The sequence below is a fragment of the Taudactylus pleione genome, unplaced genomic scaffold (assembly GCF_031769625.1).
Source record: "Taudactylus pleione unplaced genomic scaffold, aTauple2 ptg000117l, whole genome shotgun sequence".
Classification (NCBI taxonomy): domain Eukaryota; kingdom Metazoa; phylum Chordata; class Amphibia; order Anura; family Myobatrachidae; genus Taudactylus; species Taudactylus pleione.
This window is the reverse complement of record NW_028284519.1, coordinates 11948873-11968784: the sequence shown is the minus strand read 5'-3', so window position 1 is coordinate 11968784 and position 19912 is coordinate 11948873.

Below are 19912 nucleotides of genomic sequence, written 5' to 3'. Positions count from 1 at the left end.
GAAGTGTTGAGGGAGGAGGGGGTGATTTACACCACTTCTCTAGGACCAGGGGCGTCTTTAGAGAGGAGGGGGCCTGTGTGCATCCCCCGTCACGGGCCCCTCCTCTCACTCTGGCGGGCAACAGCCGACTGACGCAGCTGGCCGGCCACCACAGAATCAATAGACTCTGGGCTCTAGAGTGTGCCCGGAGTCTATTGCGCATGCACAGATCGCCAGGGAAATGGCACGGCCGACATTTTCCCAGAGATTTACTCACAGCGCATGCGCAAAACGCAATAAAAATGCCCGCAGTGGTCATTTTCCGGTGTTTGAGCAGCACTGGGAGACTTTGGAGAGGTACGTTTTACATAATATGGGTGCAGGGTGTGCGGTGCAGGCCCCCCTGGACCTGGAGGGCGGTGTGCACCGCACACCCTGCACCCATTATAGATTCGCCCCTATCTAGCACCACTTTAAGTACTGATAGCAGGTATTAACTAGGAGTTAAGTAGGTTGTCTCCCAACATGTCACTCTACACAATAAAGATGGTTGCAGTCAGTCACATGTGCAGTAGCACATTAGGTTGGAGGTCGGACCTCCCTGCAGTCTCTGGGTCCTTGTGCCCAGCATGTATGCAGAGTGAAGAGACAGGAGTGCACTGCTTTCTAACAGGATCAAACCGTGTGCATTTGCACACTCCGTTCATGTGTACCTGTATGTGCTCGGATCCGCGCATTTGCAGTCAGTGATTTCTTTTTACAGTGCATGCCCATACAGCAGCCATGTGCCCCCACACTGAGTCAGATGGATCTCTTCTCTCATATGGAAATGGAAGGTTTTAGCATACAGCACAAATGCAAAAGTGAAGTTATGTTTTTTTGCAAATCCCCATCCAATTCTGAGTCAGACAGGTCTTTGACAGAACTTACTTTGCATGAAATAGGGGTGTTGGGGCAGTTGTGTATTGTGAGAGTGTCATGGGAAAGTCCGGGGAGTGTTGTAAGAGTGTTGTGGGCACATAGCTAGAGTTCCATGCTATTCTGAGTCAAGTGTATGGGGAAGGGTAGCCTGTTTCAGAAGGGTCTCTTGCACCCAGCATTGGGCTAGTGCAAGTGCCAATACCATAGGTTCCCAAAAGCGGTCCTCAAGGCACCCTAACAGTCCATGTTTTAAAGTTATCAATGCTTGACCACAGTTGACTTAATTAGTACCTCAGTAAATTTGATTTAACCACCTGTACTCAACCATGGATATCTCTAATACGTGAACTGTTGGGGTGCCTTGAGGACTGCATTTACTAATGATGATGGTTGCTGCTGTGGACAGAAGCACAGTCGGGTGAGCGGCTTCTTGGTTGAAGCTGCACAGATCCTCGCATTAGCGCTATGGAAACTCACATTAGCATAAACTAGTAAATCAGTGAGCTGCTGCAGGTGTGCTGTGAGAGACAAGAGACTGGACAAAGTGTATCTCTGTGATAAGTGGTCAGGTGACAGAAGCCACCGAATGCCGGTGATGGTACACCACTGCCGAAGCACCAGCTGAGACTGAGAGCCGGAGCCAGTGTCAGCACTGGAAGCCACAGTTGAGATCCATGGAGGCTGTGAGTGAGTAACTGAGCTGTAAAAGGGAGACGTCCTTATTGAGCTGCAGCGCTACTAAGAATGGTTTAGGAGCTATCAAGAACTGTTTGAGAGCTACTGATAACTGTTACAAAGCTATTGCAAGAGTGTATGAGAGATACTGAGCATTATCTGAGAATTGATCAGAGATACTGAGATCTGCTATATTTCAAGTATTGTGTAGTCCTGACTTATGCAAGAGACTTAGGGGTCTATTCATGTACATCATGAAGTGGCTACTAAAAGATTTCACCATATATCGCATTACATCGATGCGATATATAGTTATGTTTAGTAGCCATTCATGTATGCTTTATCTCTTCGACGTCTTCGGGCAGTATCTGTCCCCTCTGCAATCCCTGGACGCAGTGAGAAGACAGACATATGGGGAGCCCGATAATCCTGCTTCTCACTGTCGATGCCCCAGTGTCCGAGAGCAGCAGGTCACATCAGACCTGCTGCAATGGACGCCGGGAAAAGTGGGCAGAGCTAGCGCCGGGTGCCGGGCAGAGAGCAGGGAAGTATACAGATAACGCCATCCTCAGCTTTCTGTTCCTTTATGAATCGCGATGCGATGCAGGCATGGATCGGGTACACCACTGGAGAAGTAATACACTTCTCCACGGTAAACTTGAATTCCATGAATTGCACGAAGCAGAGAAGAGCCCTGATTTCAACTAAACAGGGCTCTGCTCTGCCTCATGAATAGACTCCTATGGGCCTTATTTAAACTAAACAGGTCTTTTCTCTGCCTCATGAATAGACCACTATGGGCCTTATTTATCAACGAGTGATAACATTCATTGCGTATAATAATGGGGCTCCAGGCAATCAGCTCCCAACTGTCAACTGACAGTTGGGAGATGATTGGCTGGAGCACCATTAATCATATGCAATGAGTTTAATCACTTGTTGTGAAAGATCAAACTTTATTGATAAATAAGCCCTGCGTTTGAGTAAACAGCATGATATTCTTCTTAATTGAGCTACTAAAGAAACAGTGCCTGAGTTTGTCATTGTAAAGAGCGGCAGTAATTTTGTATGAATACTGAGCAGAGTTAAAGAATACTCTGGCACTGAGTTACAGTATTGATACTGTGCAGTGCTGAAGATTATAGGCATAATAAAACTGCAAATACTCAGTTGGGTCAATTCAGTTGCACGCAATGTGCTACCCAGCATCACCGCCTGGGCTGTTTTGTAGGGGCGGACGACCCCTGCAATCGCACGGAGCGCTCTGCCTCTGACCCCTGCTGTGGAACACTAGCCTTTGAAATATCCGGAGGCTAAAGAAGCCTCCGATCATTCAGAGGCAAGCGTTCCCAGTGATGCACTGCACGGGTGATATCATGATGTCACCTGCGACGTGAGGAGCCTGCCCTGCGTGCCTGCTGGATCTAGTTAGATCCAGTCAGAGTGAGCCGCGGCAGAAGCAGCGGCAATGGGAGTGGAGCGCCGATGCCGCCGAGCATGTCAAGTAAGTACTGGGCTGGGGCTGGGACCTTCCTGGGGCACTGCATAAAGGGCCAGCCTGGGGGATCTGCATAAGGGGCCAACCTGGGGGCTCTGCATATGGGGTCAGCTTGGGGGCTCTGCATATGGGGCCAGCCTGGGGACACAGCATAAAGGGCCAGTCTGGGGGCACTGCATAAGGGGCCAGCCTGGGGTCTCTGCATAAGGGGCCAGCCTGGGGTCTCTGCATAATGGGCCAGCCTGGGGGCACTGCATAAGGGGCCAGTCTGGGGGCACTGCATAAGGGGCACAATACAGGGGGCACTGCATAAAAGGTACAAATACAGCATATGGGGATAACTACAGGGGACACTGCATAATGGTCACTTTTGACTGAGCGCCAGTGGGGGAGCAGCCTGAGACCTGGAATGGTAAGGATGGGGGCTGGAGTGACACATGGAGAAGCTGAAATGTGTATTATGTGAATCTTGCTTTTCAATGTATTTTATGTGGTTCTGGATTTCAGAATGTATTTAATATGGATGTGGTTTTTAAAACAAATTTGATGTGGCTCTGGCTTTTTCAATATATTTTATACTGAAGTGGCTTTTTCAGTGTATTTTATGTGGATCTGGCTTTTTCAGTGTACTTTATGTGGATCTGGCTTGTATTTCCAATGTGCTGGGCTCGCACCCAGCTTGACTAAAAACATGGGTGTTTCACAAGGCCATGCTCCTGCAAATGTCATACCAAAGGCGTGCACACAAAAATGCGGAGTGGCCTTCTCACAGCTAGGACACACCCCTTTTTGAATGCGCGCATGCTGTCAGCTCTTTACTTTACCTACAGATATTTTTGGGCTCTTTGTCTCTAACTGGTTAGCCACCCCTGGGCTCAGCAGTCACAGCGGCTAACATTTTGTGTGAGACCACAGTCTGTGTGAGACTACACCCCCTCACAATGAGGCCATGCCCCTCACCCGATATTACTGCTTCTTGGGGGGGGGGGCATTTTGACTATTCACACTAGGGGCCCCAGACCCTAGAAACAACCCTGATCACCGCCATTCTCAACTGTGCACATATAAGACAGCTGCGGTACTGCTGACATCACAAGTCTTACTGAGAGAACACGTGTGATGTGGCATTGTCTGCAACTGAATGGTCCTCTCAGAGGGAGAGATGTACTAAGCCGTGGAGAGAGATAAAGTACCAACCAATCTGCTCCTAACCGCTATGTTACAGGCTGTGTTTGAAAAATTACAGCTAGGAGCTGATTGGTTGGTACTTTATCTCTCACAACTTTATCACTCTCCAATGCTTAGTACATTTAAGAGTACAGTAGAGACATAACACCAGAGTATATAATAAACATTATGAAATCACAATAGCTGTATATTCCATAGATCTTTATTAGTTTGTAGAATAAAGAAAGAAAAAAAAATTATGGAGATCAAAGTATTTTATTAAAAAACAACTGATGACATGCTGTAAGAGCAAGCAATGCAATTAATAACAATTGTCCAGGTTTCATTACTCCACACAGCCTTCATACATGTTCTATAGAACCAATCATTGGGGATGTATCATATTTGAGTTGAGGGCAAGAGCACTGGGATTTGTCAACTAGACAATCTTTAATGCATAACTCTGAAGCTCTGCTAAGAGTCTCATTCACACAGGGAAGTAAATCAATGCACAAGCCAGCAGTACTGATATGGTGCATTGTGTATTCTAGGACGTGATAATATCAATTATAATAGAGAAAGTTGTCAGCCTTCTGACTACAGCAGGTCTGGGTCAGAAGGAGATGTGATGCCTGACTTCACATCAATTACTACATATAGCAGAGGGGTTGGAAGGCAATTCCCTTTGATAGTGTTCCTCAATAAATAATTATATAGTTATTGTGGAAAAGGTTTCTTGGAAATGCAATACAAAGGAGTGTCATTAATTTCTCCCCAGTTTCTATCGATGTCTCTTCTAAATTCTATTATCTGTTACATCCTGATAGAGCGTTCCCCACTCTCTTCATGCACAGGTAGGGGGGTAATAGGGCTGGTAATTTTAACAATTTAAGCAATCATTGAAGTGATTTTGGTGAAATAGTTCACTGGCGGTTGTATATTTTACAGATGACAGATGCCGTTCAGCTTGAAGACGCATAGCGTTGATTGACAGCTCTGCTTCCCAAGAAAGCTGAAATTACATTGTTCTATGAATAGTTTTATTCAAGAAGGACCCCCAACTTCATTTTAATAATGCTAATCAGATGTAGGGCTGGCCACATGACAAGAACATTTGCCATTTGTTACCAAATTTGGATAAAAAAATTACAATTGTGTATACTTCTTTGAACTCATTAAGTTATATATATATATTTTTAAATCTCTTGATATTCTGATTTTGATCTGTGTTTATATATGGTCAGTGTCCGACTGGTCTTATTAGAGCCCATGTGATGTTGTTGGGTTTGGTATATTAAGTCGACATTCAGCATGTCAACAATGATGAAATATCAACATATTCAGAGAGGTAGATGTACTAAGCCGTGGAGAGAGATAAAGTACCAACCTATCAGCTCCGAACTGTCACTTTACAGATTGCATTTGAAAAAATTACAGTTTTAGTACATATCCCCCCAGAATGTCAAAATGTGGTTTCAAGGTTAGTCTATCTCTAACCTCTAACATTAACTCTAATCCCTAAACCTAACCCTAATCTCACAACCTAAGCCTAATGCTAATGTCGACATATCAACATTTCATATGGCGACATTCTGTCAATGTCAACATAATAACTTTGCCATTCTGGTGTCGACATTATGACATACTTGCCGAAATTCAGCTCCCTCCTTCCGGGAGGGAGCTGAATGCCTTCATACAGTGGGGGGCATGGCCGGGCAATGACTCAGGTTTGGGGGTGGGGCCAGGAGCGTGACCGTACGATTGCGTTATCGTGGCCCCGCCCCCTCTTCACAGTGCCGAATATAAAGGCATTGTGAAGCAGGGGGCGGAGCCACGATGATGCAATTCAGTGCAAATCGCGTCATCGGGCCCCCCCCACTGCGGGGGTTTCTAGTAGTAGTCTGGGTGGGGGCAGGCGGCAGCTCGGAGGCTTGCCTACCTTTCCGGGGGGTCGGGAGCGGCACCCGATATTTGGTAGGCTCCCGACCAAATCAGGAGGGTAGGCAAGTCTGCAATATGAGTGTTGACAGTGCCACCCTCAACAATCTGACCCAATACAGATCCTGTCAGTCTTCCACCTCACCCCAGATAATTACCATTATTAAAACAGATTTATTAATAATTCTAAAAACTCAGAAAAAAAGAACATTTCGCACAAGGAGATTTGTGGAGTTAGGCAAGTTCCCAAGTTGCCTAAAGAAAATGTCATATGTTGGTAAAATGTTCAGTATTTAAATAATAATTAAATAACGAATATTAATTTTGACCAAGTTGTACTACACAAGCAGTCTGCTCTTAGCTATTTCCAATATGTAATCAATTTATGATTATAGGTATATGTACTAAGCTACAGCTATTTGTGACTACCAGCGTATACAATATTTGTGTCCACTGTATTGCAGGTACAGGAAAAAAATAGAAGAACCTGATAATAGAGTAATACAAAATGTACATACACAACTCTGTGGCAGGTACAGGGTTGCAGCTGTCTTCTTAGACTAGTCACAGTCTGCACATCATCAATCATTTTTTAAATAGACACACTAAACCACCCACTCTATTACATGCATATGAATTAGACTCCCTCTGGGCCACTCAGAAATACAGCTTCTAGCAAATCTCTTCCACAAAACATATATTTGTGAAACACATAATAAAGGAAATGTCTACAATAATTCTGAATCAAGTAATATGGTTTTTAAAACTGATGATCAGTGAGTTGGAAACAAACTCAACATTAAAGTCTATGAAGGCACAAACTAAACTATGTATGTAATACACTGTGGGTAAAAAAAAACCTCACATGGCTAATAACAATTGGCTTTATCAATTTGTGTCCAGCCAACAATAATGGTGCAGTGTGTTTGGTAGCAGGGCTGGTGCTAGAGTGTTTGGCACCCCCTTGCAAACTTTTTTTTAATATATAACAACTTCATAATGGTGGCAAGATGCAATCAGGGAGATTGCTACACTCTTCAGGGAATCAGGAAGAATGGTACTATTGCAGGGAGTCTCCCTGACAATCAGTGAGAGTTGGCAAGTATGATTTGCGCCCTCATATAGTTAGCAGTCATGGGTTTCTAATGCAGGAGCAAATGGCTCTGTTGGTAAAGTGTCTGACTACAAAGTGTAGGGTAATAGGTTTGAAACTCAGGTATGACTGTATTTTAAATGACTAAGAATGTGAAGTAGCTTCATACAATTAGAGCTCACAGGATTCCTTTGTAGGAGCAAACGGTTCTTTTGGTAAGCTATCTGCCTGCAAAGCATAAGATGATAGGTTCGAGTCCCAGCTATGACAGTATTTTGAAATGTGTTAAATTAAGGAGAATATGACTGTATGTGCTTAGGGTTAGAAGGGGAGGAGATTTGATTAGATGCCGGGATTAACAGAGCAGGAAGCTTCAAAAAAAAAAACCAGACAGTTAAGTGGGGAAGGCTCTGCTCCAGCCCGGTGCCTCCCTGCAATGCACCCCCCCAGCTTACCGCACCACATGTTAACTTGAAACCAGCCACTAACTTTGGATTCAATAAAAATGATCTAGGCTTATATAAGATATTCCATATAGTTGAGGAACTTCTGGATGAGTATTCATGGTAGTCACTATCTGTGTGGAGTTTGTATGTTCTACAAGTGTTTGCATGGGGTTATACAGGCACTCCAGTTTTCTCCCACGAATTTCAAGAACTTCCTGACAGGTTATTTGGCTTCTGACTAAATAAATAAATAAATAAATAACCTTAGTATGTATGTGTTTACATCATACATGCCTACCCTCCCAGAATTTGCGGGATGCTCCCTATTTTCAGGTAACCCCCCCACACCCACAGAAGGGTAGGCACTTCTCCTGCATTCTGCCCACTTCCTAGTGAATTAGGCAGAATAGGGAAACTATTAGCAGCGATCATCAGGCCCAGGCATTTGGGGCGGGGCCTAATGATGGGATTCTATGAGAATCACATAATTTTACCGTGCTCCCTAATTAAAATATGTGATGTTGCGTTGAATTCCCACAATGGGGCGGGGCTTAATGACTCAATTTCGGTTGGCCCTGCCCCCAACTCCGCCCACATACATTGTTGGCAAGTATGGTTTACATATGGAAAGGAATGCAAACTGTAAGCTCCACTGGGGCAGAAACTGATGTGAATGATGGATATATTCTCTGTAAAGCACTGTAGAATGTGTGTGCTATAGAAAAAAATAACTGTTATTAAATAAATGATTAATAAGGAAGACATTTATTATGTGTCATTGATCTGAGATTTGGATAATATTTCAGGAACAGTTCTCTAGGTCAAAACATTATGACCAGGTATTGCCCTGACTGGACTGCCCAATATGACCTATCTCATTTCATATGAATGAATGACAGACACAGTGCCCTTACCTTTACTAGCTTTAGCTATACTACATACAGTGGGCCTGATTCAGACCTGGGCACAAAGCAGCGCACTTTCGCAGCCATCAGGGGCAGGGTATGCAAATTCCACGATCGCATGGCAAGGCTTAAGGACGCTCTCTATGTCTTAGCGACGGCAGAGCGAATGCCCGTCGGTCTAAAGACGCCTTCTTTTCCTTCGCAGCACACTCCTCTCCAGGAAGTGTATGTAATATCAGTAACATAGAGAGCCATCGGAGCTGCTTGTAGCCATGGAGGTAGACCCTACCCTGCCGCAAGCACTGCGATCACTGCAGGCTGAAATAATACAACCAGGTGACGTGTACAATGACGCCTCCATGCTAATTATGCACGCCCATGAAACGCCGTTAGAACACACAGGCACCCCTGAGTTCACACATCCACACCCTCGTTTTCATAGACCATTCCCTGACACCACCCACAAACTGCATCTGTCACTCAAATTAGCTCTCAGTTTGTGTACTACGAGCACACGATTCCCGATCACAGTGACTGGCATGCGCACGTGCGCTGTGATGCATACGCATGTGCAGACGGGCGACTATCGGCCATTGCGTGTGATCGCGGCTTAGCAACCGGGTCAGATTCAGGCCCTGTGTGCACTGTGGCGTCTGCTGCTAAACAACCACTAACCACACCTAAACACATGAACACGAGGAAAGGACTTTTATAAGCTATCCAAAACACGCCGGGAAGATGACATTTTGCATCATTTTGGGATCCTACCACAACTGAAATAACCGAATCCATACTCGGATCCCATGGGATAGCTGAAACTCGGGTGGGTTTGGTTTCACAGAAACCAAACCTGCTCATCTCTAGTTAAAATGTATTTAACAAAAAAAAAAGATGTTCAAAATAACTTACAGCAGGGATATGCATCCTGTGGCACTACGGCTGCTGTGGAACTACACATCCCAGCATGCCCTGCCACAGTTTTGCTAGATCATGCTAAAACTGTGGCAGTGTATGCTGGGACTTGTAGTTCCACAGCAGCTGGTGTACCACAGGTTGCCTACCCCTGACTTAGGGTATAATGGCTATATGGACCAGCTGGCACAATACTACCAGTTGTAATGTCTGTTTAAGGTTGCAGGCCTGAATGGTCATGTTGGGTTTGCCCTTGAATCCTAACATAACATAATAACATGAAGTCAGTGAGATGTCCTTTATTTAAAAAAATTATATATTACTGTCTCACCGCCCAGCCCGTATTGCCACCTAGAAGCATGAGAGGCTTCTCATATCTCCCAAGAAAAACGTATCCATATCAGGCCACCTCTGCCTTGCTTATCTGCTTTAGCTATTTTATATTTACTTCCAGCATAGCAGTTGTCTGTGTGGCATACTTTTCAAAATAATAAAAATATGAGAGTCTTACGTTAACTGGGTACACACTGGGCCTGATTCAGAGCCGCTCGTTCGTTCCGAGCGATGTCTGCCCAACTCCACACACGTACGGTTCGTAATACGCATGCGCGAACCAGTCAGTGCGGCCGAAAATCGTTTGTTCGCTAAATAGCGAATGCCTGCTATTTTGAGTGACAGGAGGAGGCGTATGTGGGTGGTAACAGGGGAAGGTGCTTGAAAACGGAGAGTGGAGATCCGAACGCAGGCGTGCTTAAAGGTCAAAACGGGCGTTTTATGGGTGTGCATAATTAATACAGCAGCGTCATTGACCACGTCACTGGGTTATTTTATAGTCAGAACTGCTCGCAAGATTGTGGTAGGAAAAACCAACCACCAGAATAGCGAGCAGTTCATACGTTGGTCGATGTACTCGATTAATCTAATAAATAGCGGACATGACGTAGGATGCGAGCGGCCAGGGGGCGTAGTTATCCAAAAAACGACCGCAAGTTTTGTTCGCTTGTTCAGACATAGAGGCGTGAACAGACCGCAAAGAGCGAACGGTTCATTTGAATAGCCACCCCTTTTTTCTGAATGAACGACCGCAAATAGCGTCCGGCTCTGAATGAGGTCCACTATACCATGTGTACTCTGACGGTAGCATATATCGTACGATGGATCGTATAGTGTGTACCCAGCTTAAGGACGGAGAGGACTGGCTCCCTTGCAGTGCTCCCTCGTCCAGGCACTGAAACAGATGGGGACAATACAATGTCTAAATGACATCTCTAGAGCCTGAGGAAGAGCTGTCTCTCAGAGACACCCACTGTGGCAGGTGGTCTCTGCCAGGAGGTCTTTCACGCTAAACCCATAAAGATTATATGTCCAATCGCTGGGAAGTTTCCACTCTAATTAGACTCCAGAGTAAGTACAGTATTTGCATGACATCAATTAGGTAATTTCAATGAGTTGCTAATTTTATGCCTTAAATTGTAGAAGTCCTGCAATAGACAGTGCTTTTTGCATTTAGCTAGCAGTTTATTGCCCCCTCATTGCTACAAATGCTGCATTCACACACAAAAGGCTAGGTTCATTCATTAGTGTTGCCTAATATAGATTGTAGACATTCATGAATGGATTGTCAGACACCTTACAATAGCCAGTACATAATATGCTAATATAATATGGCAGGTTTAGTTATCACAAAGTAAAATATATCCAAGGAATGAAAAATGTTGATGCTAAGGATGTAGTGATTTTTAAATTTTATCTCAGCGAATATAGTATCCCAGCTATTATGATCAGTTAGGTGCCTGTGCTTTCTATAAAGAAGAACATTGGCATGCATTCACAAACTAATGTCATTAAAACATTAAAATTAGAGCTGAGCGGTTTGGATTCTAAGGAATCCTAACCGCTCCGAACAGGTGGAATCCGAGTACACCCGAACGCAAGTTCGGGTGTTCCCGTCTGACTCGAATTCCACCTCGAGGCTGTACATCACCTGGCCGGCGTCGGATTCTCGCGAGACCTCGCAAGACTCGTGTGACGTTTGGCCTCTATAAAAGGCGCGGCGCCTGGGACTCAGTGCCACTTCACAGAGACAGTGAGGCAGAGCAGAGGAAGAACTTAGTTAGTGTGTTAGAGTAGTACTAGTTTTTCTTCTAAATTTTTGCCGCTGGACTTTCAAGGGCATTAGCCCTCTGACTTTGTTTGATATATGTTATAAATAAATAACCTCCGTGACTTTACTGGGCATAAGCCCACTGTGTGTGCTCCGTAACTGGGCTATATAATAGCTCAGTGACTATACATATATAACTCTGTGACGTTACTGGGCATAAGCCCACTGTGTAAACAAACTTCGTGACTGGGCATAAGCCCACTTTACTAGGCATAAGCCCACTGTGTGTATACTAGCTCTGTGACTGGGCACTGTGTGTATAACTATGTACAAGTTCCGTGACTTTACAGGGCATTAGCCCACTGTGTGTATACAAGCTCCGTGACCTTACTGGGCATAAGCCCACTGTGTGTATACAAGCTCTATGACTGGACATAAGCCCACTGTCTGTATACAAGCTCTGTGACTGAACATAAGCCCACTGTCTGTATACAAGCTCCGTGACCTTACTGGGTATAAGCCCGCTGTGTGTATACAAGCTCCGTGACTGGGCCTAAGCCCACTGTGTATACAAGCTCCGTGACTGGGCATAAGCCCACTGTGTGTATACAAGCTCCGTGACTTTACTGGGAATAAGCCCACTGTGTGTATACAAGCTCCATGACTGGGCATAAGCCCACTGTGTGTATACAAGCTCTGTGACCTTACTGGGCATAGCTCACTGTGTGTATACAAACTCTGTGACAGGGCATAAGCCCACTGTGTGTATACAAGCTCCGTGACAGGGCATAAGCCCACTGTGTGGGGCGGTACACCTGTCAAACTGTAACGCAGGTGTCCTAAGGCGAGCTCAGGTAGGACAGAAACCTCCCGTGGAGCAGAAGGGCAAAAGCTCCGTGAGCTTACTGGCCATAGCCCACTGTGTGACTGTGTATACAAACTCTGTCACAAGGCATAAGCCCACTGTGTGTATACAAGCTCCGTGACTTTACTGGGCATAGCCCACTGTGTGTATACAAGCTTTGTGACCTTTGCATATAACACTGTGACTCTATTGGGCATAAGCTCACTGTGTATACAAGCTCTGAGACTGGGCATAAGCCCACTCTGTGTGTATACTAGCTCCGTGACTGCGCATAAGCCCGCTGTGTGTATAACTTCATACAAGCTCCGTGACTTTACTGGGCATAAGCCCACGGTGTGTATATAAGCTTCGTGACTGGGCTAAGCCCACTGTGTGTATATAAGCTTCGTGACTGGGCTAAGCCCACTGTGTGTATATTAGCTCCGTGACCTTACTGGGCATAGCCCACTGTGTGTATACAAGCTCCGTGACTCCAGTTCACAAGTGATAAATTAATATGGATCACTAGAACGAACCCGAGAGGAGAGCAGAAGCAGCAAGCAAATGCTAGCACTGCAGCTGCTGGAAGTCCATCACTATCATCTAAAGCTGATGCTCACGGGCGTAGAGGCTTTAAAAAATTAGGGAACCTGAAATAAAAAAATCTAGATTTCACAGGGGTAAAGACAAAAAAAGAACCTCTAAAGAATAATACTAGTGCAGGGAAACAGAAAATTGGTAACATACCATTCACCACACGTATTGGCAAGGAAAGGCTCAAGCATTGCCCTTTATTTCTGAGTGGTGGTTCTGCAACTGTCAGTGAGGCATCTTTTGCCTCTCATGACAAAAACAGACCTTTTCAATCTGACTGTAGAAGAAGTGTAACATTTTTTAAAACCACTAAGGCAGTAGATCAAACGGTGTTTTCAGAAATACAAATGTCAGCAATCCCTGAGGAGAGTCTAAATGGGGCCACGAGTGGTATTGCTATGTGTAAGCCTGACCTTTCAGAGAAGCCGCCCTCCACAGTTTCTGTTCCATCTGTAGTTGTGGGGATGAGCAGTATTGCTGAGGACATAGAAATTGAGGATGCCACCGTGGAACTGCAAGAGGATGAGGGGAATATATGTGCAGCTGATGCTGGCGCTAATGAGGATATTGAGGATGAGGATATTGTTTGTATAAGTCAGGCACCAGTGGAAGCAGCTCTTGGCCAAGATCAGAAGGCCATTGCCATGCCTGGGCATAGAACCAACAAATCCACATCTTTTGTGTGGAATAATTTTTTCCCAAACCCTGACAACGTTTGTCAAGCCATTTGTAGCCATTGTGGGACCACAGTTAGTAAAGGTAGTGATGTTAAGCATCTATCAACCTCCACGCTATTACGTCATCTGCAGCGAGCTCATGACAGGTGTTTGATAACAGAAAATACTGCTATAAAATTAACAACAAGCAGTCCAGCATTAGCTAGATGCCTTCTCTCTACTAAATCCCAGCACCTGCAATCTCCGCCGACAACACCTTCATCCTCAATATCTTCAGGAATGATCAGTGGTAGTTCAGCATCCAATTTGTTAATGCTAAGTCACGGTGACTCCTCCACTTTCCAGGATACCTCAGAAGAAACTGAATCTTTGAGCCCTAGGCCTGCTGCTGCTGCTACTGGGGGTGGATCTTCATCCCTGAAGTGGACCAAGAAGACTACTAGTAGTAGTTTACCAAAAAAACAAGTGACTGTTAAATAATCTCTTGCAAGGGGAAGCAAGTAAGACAGCTCTCACCCTGTCGCACAGCGGATCACTGATGTCATAACAGCTATGCTTGTATTAGATCTGTGTCCAACATTCGAATTAATGCAGTGGGATTCACACAGTTAATTGAGGTCCTGTGTCCCCGGTAAGAAATTCCATCTCGGTTTCATTTTACCCGAAAAGCCATTCCTTGGCTGTACCAGGACGTTAAACAGAACCTAATTATTGGCCTGCAAAATGCTATTGTACCCACTGTCCACTTAACCACAGATATGTGGACAAGCGGTAGTGGACAACTAAAGATTACTTGACTGTGACAGCCCACTGGGTGGGTAAATTGCCTTCAGCAACAGCAGAAGCAGTATCTAACAAACAACGCCAGCTCATTCAGAGGCAGGCAACTCTGTGATGTCATAGAAACATGGCTTACCCCACTTGGACTCTCCTCAAGATTTGTGATTTCTGACAACGCTACAAATATTGTGAAAGCATTACAGATGGGTGATTTCCAACACATCCCCTCACACAATCAACTTAGTGGTGCAGGGTTTTTTAAAAAACGACAGGGGCGTGCAGGAGATGCTGTCTGTGGCCCGAAAAATGTCGAGACATTTTCGGCATTCAGCAACAGCATGCAGGAGATTGCAGCACCTGCAAGAGCAGTTTAATTTGCCCTGCCATCAACTGAAGCAAGAAGTGGCAATGGCCTGGAACTCCACCCTTTATACAATATGCTTCAGCAAAAAGCCATCCATAGCTATTCGACAAGCCATGACATTGGGAGAGGAGGGGGAATGTACCTTAGCCCAGCACAGTGGAGAGTACTTTCTGTCTTGTGCAAGGTGCTCAAACCATTTGAAGTTGCCACATGTGAAGTGAGTGCTGACACTGCTAGTTTGAGAAAGGTGATTCCCCTGATTAGGCTTTTGGAAAAGCAGCTGGAGAAATTGAAGGATGAGATTAAACAAAGTGATTCCGCAAAGTATGCTGGACTGATAGATCAAGTCCTTTCTTAACTTCGCCAGGATCCACGGGTGGCCAAGATCTTGAAATCTGATCATTATATTTTAGCAGCCATGCTTGATCCTAGGTTTAAGTCGTATGCTGTGTCTTTCTTTACAACTGACCCAGATCTTAAAAGATCCACAGTGCTCCTGGTGAGCAAGTTGGCTGCTGAAGTGACACATGGCAATACAATGACGTCTTCTCCGGTTTCTCCAGCAGTAGCCAGAAAAAAATTCACCTTTTCCAAAAGACCCAGTGGTATTGCAGATAAGTCAAGTCAACATTTTGACATCTTGTCGGGTCTAAAAGAATTGCCCAACACCAGTAAAACCTCTACCGTAACTCCATCTAATACGATTACCATCCAAAGAATGGTGGAGGATTATTTTCAGGACACTGTACAAGTAGACATGTCACAGAGTCCCTTCGAATATTGGAAGAAAAAAAAGGCAATTTGGAGACCCTTGTATAAACTGGCTTTGCATTACTTAAGCTGCCCACCCTCCAGTGTGTACATGGAGAGAGTTTTCAGTACAGCCGGGAACCTTGTGAGCGAACGACGTAGGAGGCTATTTCCACAAAATGTAGAAAAAATAATGTTCATTAAAATGAACTGGAAATTTCACGAGGAAAACCTTTCCCGCCACTCATTTCACAGTACAGATACTTCTGTAATGGTGATTCCAGCAGGGATGTATTAATATTGTGTGAGGAATCGGATGATGAACACACTGATGAGGGTGAGGATGGCAATGATGGTGACATCTTGCCACTGTAGATCTGTTGTCTTTAACCGATTGGTAGCTTTTTTTGTGTAGGCCCAAACAAACCAAGCACTTCAGCCACAAAGTGGCAGTCCCTGTTGCTGAAATGCTTGGTTTGTTAAAGTGTGCATGTCCTTTTTAATATCCAACATAAGGGTGGGAGGGCTCAAGGACAATTCCATCTTGCACTACCTTTCATTTCTGCCACTGCTGTGTGGCAATGTGTCATAGATGTGCTTTAAACTGTGGTGCCTGTGCCGCTGCTCTGACGCTTGGTAACCAGTCAGCTCACTGCAACCTTTGGCCAATAATGGTGAAAACAATATTATAAGCTTATGAGGTGGTCTAAATTGACTGTAAATTACTGGAAATTAATGTTTTTGAGGTTAATAACACTCTAGGAAGAAAAAAAAGCCCAATTTATGTGATTTTAGCTTTTTTTTGTCAATTTTTGTAAAAAATCCAAATCCAAAGCCAGTCACCGCAGTTTGGCAAATCCAAATCCAAAGCCGGACGACGTATTAGAACCGAATCCAAAAATGGTCCGGTGCACATCCTTAATTAAAATATATCATAATGTAAAACATAATAATAACATTTGCAAGTCTGTGAAGAATAATATAACTCTTTCATTGCGGAAAAAGGGGGGAGGTGCATCCAACCTTCTAAAGAGGACAAGTGGAGCCGTTGACACCAATCTGATTTTGCGTATCAAAAATGTTCTAGATAAATGACAGCTAGAAGCTGATTGGTTGCTAAGACCAACACCTCCACTTGTCCTATAGAAAGTTTGATATTTCCCCCAATAATTTATTTTGTTGATTAATATACATTTCCTCAGAGAAACGAAAACAGAAGGAAATGACTGGAGCACTTGTCGTGCAACACTCCCCCTGTGTCACTCTTACTTTGTCCTTTACATGTTATAACTTTTCTTTTTCTGGATGGTGATTTTCCAAACAGAAATGCCTCTTTCACTCTGGGTAGCTGGAACACAATTGGAATGCACTTGGCTAGCAATTTGCTCCTGTCCTTTCATGATTTTGAGCAGGATGCATCAAGCCCAAAATGTGGTCAAAACACAGAAAATTGCAGTTTTTGGAGGTTTGACCATTTTCCCTATATGCGCCAAGCTCCATTTTGAAGATAAAACTCGACCATTTTTTGAACTCTCACCCTATTACATTTGGCCCTATGTGTGGGATATACTAAGCATCACATCCGCGATGCGGTACATCCCGTCTCTCTTAGGATTGTTTCGTTTGTCCCATTACTTTTGGCCCCTTAAAAAGTGGGAGGCACATATAGAAACCGTTGTAATTCCTACACCGTTCACCTGATTTGGATGTAATTACCCTCAAATTAAATCTGAAAGTCTGCAGTTAAAACACATCTTGTTTGTTTAATTTCAAAGCCATTGTGGTGGTGAATAGAGGCCAAAATATGAAAGTTCTGTCAATGTCCCAATATTTATGCACCTGACTGTATACCACGGTTGAGTAACTAGAACATTGCAAAGGACAGCTCTCCCGATAAGAGCTGTCCTTTGCGATTCCCCCGGCTAGAGGGACTTCCGGGTTTAACATTCATAAGTCCCTCTGGTGTCTTTCTGTGCGTGAAGAAGGATGTGGGCCACCGGGAGTGATGAGAGGGATCTGATTGGCTCTCTCTCAGGACAGGTGTCCCGAAATTAAGCCCATAGGCTTCTTTTGGGTAATGCCACCTGAACATGGTGTTACCGATCAGGACAAAGAACCGTAATGCATCGCGTTACGGTGCATTGTACATATGGGGAATGTGGTAAAACCCCCGAAAACTGTATTTTTTACATAGTCTACAACCAATTTAGTAACTATAAGCTTGACATCAGGTGAACCCACTACAATTCTGGGAAATTAATGTGGGAATTCAACTCATTGCGATGGACGTAATGTGCTGTTCACATCACGCCCACCAGTACCACAAATATTCCCTCACACACCATAGAGGTGCGAGGGAAACTTGCGGTCTTGGCACTACCGTATATGGCTGATATGTGCGGTGATGCCCGGTGGCACATCATGCTAAATTGAATCGGCCCCAATGTATTTGGTTTACAGGCGCAGCAAATATTGCGATAAAGGATGATGAAACAAGGTCAAAATATTACCCACAGAAATGTATGTTTTCCATAACATTTGACCTCTTATTCGTGCTTTTTTTTTTAAGGGAAACCTGTAAAAATGGCAGACCTACTTAGTTAAAAGGTCATTAAGGTTTAGATGGTGACTCATATCTCAGATGGTAGTTTATAGTTTGAAATTCTTTTCTAATTTGTGTTCTTAGCTGTATCCATATTTCTGTTGAGAATGAGGGAGCAAGTATCAGCATAAGAGGTCTGTGACAGTGGCGTCACAATGTTTGGTGACATCCAGTGAGGCATCTAGAACCCACAAGGCCACGCCCTCTGATGTGTGCCATTTTGGTTGCATGACAAAGCGTCACACCCCGTTCTCGTCACACTGGGGGTTGCCCAGCGATCCGGGAGCAGCCCACAGAATCTCTCAGCATGGTGGATGACGTGCGCATGCTTCTGTCATCCAGTGGCGTAACTTCATCCCAGGTGCCCGGAGGCAAGATAAATGTTGGTGCCCCCCCTTAAACACCCGCTCCAGTGCCTGCTGCTGTCCGTCCCCGGTGCCCGCTCCTCGGAACTATGACGCCACTCCCATAGTGCACTGCGGGACCCGGAAGCCGGAGCTCAGAATGAGCTCCGTCCTCCGGCTACAGCCGGGAAGGAGCCAGGCGCCCAATGGTAACACACTCAGTGGGCACCCGGCAAATGGAGGATGCAGGGGGTGCAACCGCACCCCCTGCACCCTCCATAGTTATGCCACTGGAGGTGGAGCACTGATCAGCGGCGCTCCTTCTCCATGCAGCTCCTGGTCACAATGGAGCCAGGTGCCCCCGTCAGGGCTGGCGCCGGCGGCAAATGACTCCATTGTCTCCGGGAGTTCCGCCACTGCTGTCATCCATCACTGCTGCAGCGATGCTCAGTGACACTATCCAAGTGGGTGAAACTAAAATAGCAAAGCAGCTCTGCTATTTTGGTCTCACCCGCCCAGATGGTGTCACCTGGTTCCCCCAGAACCTCTCTAGTGACGCTACTGACCTCTGCTCATCTTAGTCACTGGGTAAATGCATTCATTTATTTTGTACAGATAGGACATAAATGGGTAAAAAAAATAAAAATAACATTCAGCCTGTAATAATAACGTACAGAATACAGATGTATCTTCATACACTGAGCTGCTGCAAGAGGTGTAGCATATTATCTTTTTCTTTAAATTTTGCATCTTATTCTCATCGCAGATGCAGCAAAACACCACTCACAGTGTATTAGAGACCCTGGACTGCAACATTAACTGTACATGCATTCATTTTAAACACATACAAAGTCGCAGATGAAGCACAATGGAATTTGTCATCCGAAAAACCTGTGGCCGCTGCATTGGAGCCATTCAGATTCAGGGATAGATGTACTAAAACTTGGAGACAGATAAAGTGGAGAGAGATAAAGTACCAACCAATCAGCTCCTGTCATTTTTCAAACACAGCCTGTAAGTGACAATTAGGAGAATACTTGTCTACTCTCCCGGGAAGAGCGGGAACCTCTCGAAAATCAGGAGCCGCTCCCAGCCCCCCGCAAGAGTAGGCAAGTCTCCCAGAATGGCGCCACCCCCTGTGCCCGTACCTGATAGCACCCACTTAGCGAGCAAAGTTGGCAGTCCGGGGGGCCTATGACACGATTCGCACTGAATTGTGTCATTGTAGCCCCACCTCCAGCTTTACAATCTTGGTAATATCTGCATTGTAGAGCAGGGGCGGAGCTGCGATGGCTCAATTGTGCAGCACCACCCACTTA